Source organism: Chaetura pelagica, unplaced genomic scaffold, assembly GCF_000747805.2.
Source record: "Chaetura pelagica isolate M959 unplaced genomic scaffold, ChaPel_1.0 scaffold356, whole genome shotgun sequence".
NCBI lineage: Eukaryota > Metazoa > Chordata > Aves > Apodiformes > Apodidae > Chaetura > Chaetura pelagica.
In genome coordinates, this window is record NW_009953964.1 from 6720385 (window position 1) to 6721251 (window position 867).

The following is an 867-nucleotide window of genomic DNA, read 5'->3' on the forward strand; positions in this document are numbered from 1 at the left end:
TGGGCGGGGGGACCCGGGCCACCCCATGTCTCAGCGGGGGCAGGCACGGCCAGCGCCGCGCACAGCAAGTGAGAGGATGGATCTCTGCAACCCACCCATGGCATCCGGACCTGACGCCCACCCCCGGGTTAGCGCTGTCAGGCAGGCAGGGCGCGGGAGCCACCGCAGCCTGCTTGCCAGATGCTCGAGCCACCTGCCATGGCCCCGCGTCAGGGCTGGACCCTCCCGCAGGAAGGAGCTGTGGGAACACCCTTCTAAGCACGCCACGCTGCCCGTGCTTGTCCCTGAGCACAGGGCTCTGCCCTCCTGAGCACACATGGATCTCTGGAGCAGAACTGTGAGAGCTCTCCACGCTCAGGGATGGGGCAAGGGGCGTGCAGACTCTGGGGCTGGAAGAGCTTTTGCTCTCCTGTTGCTGGTCCTGCCAAGGGGGAGCAGGGTGCAATGGTGTGGGACAGGCTGGACGGTTGATCCACCCTCCCCAGCGAGGGCTGAAATCCACATTCCCTGACTGCCAGGTGTGACGAGCCCCCAGGATGCCACACGGAAGTGTGAACACCCCCAGCACACCACCCATCCGCCAGACACATCCCACAGCTCAGCACATCCGCATCCCAAGGCCACCCGGCTCCACCACCCAGCCCAGCAGAGCCCAGGGCAGGCCCTGCCCGCTCGCCCATCCCAGACCCGCGACGCTCCAAAAAGTGGCTCCCGCATCCCAGATTCCCCCGAGAGAAGGACTTGGGCTTCACCTCCCTCCTTCCCCGCTCACTCAGCCCGGGGCTCCCCCTCCCGCCCCGAGGGGCGCCCGCCGGGGGGCTGTGCGGGCCCCCCAGCACCATTTCCCGAGGGGGGCGGGGAGCCCCG

General features: G+C 68.4%; 1 protein-coding gene across 1 annotated transcript in view; it reads right to left on the minus strand.

Moving 5' to 3' along the window:
- Positions 1 to 867, minus strand: part of FAM193B (family with sequence similarity 193, member B) — a gene marked incomplete at its 3' end in the record, with an annotated part of 8445 nt that overhangs the window by 6301 nt on the left and 1277 nt on the right.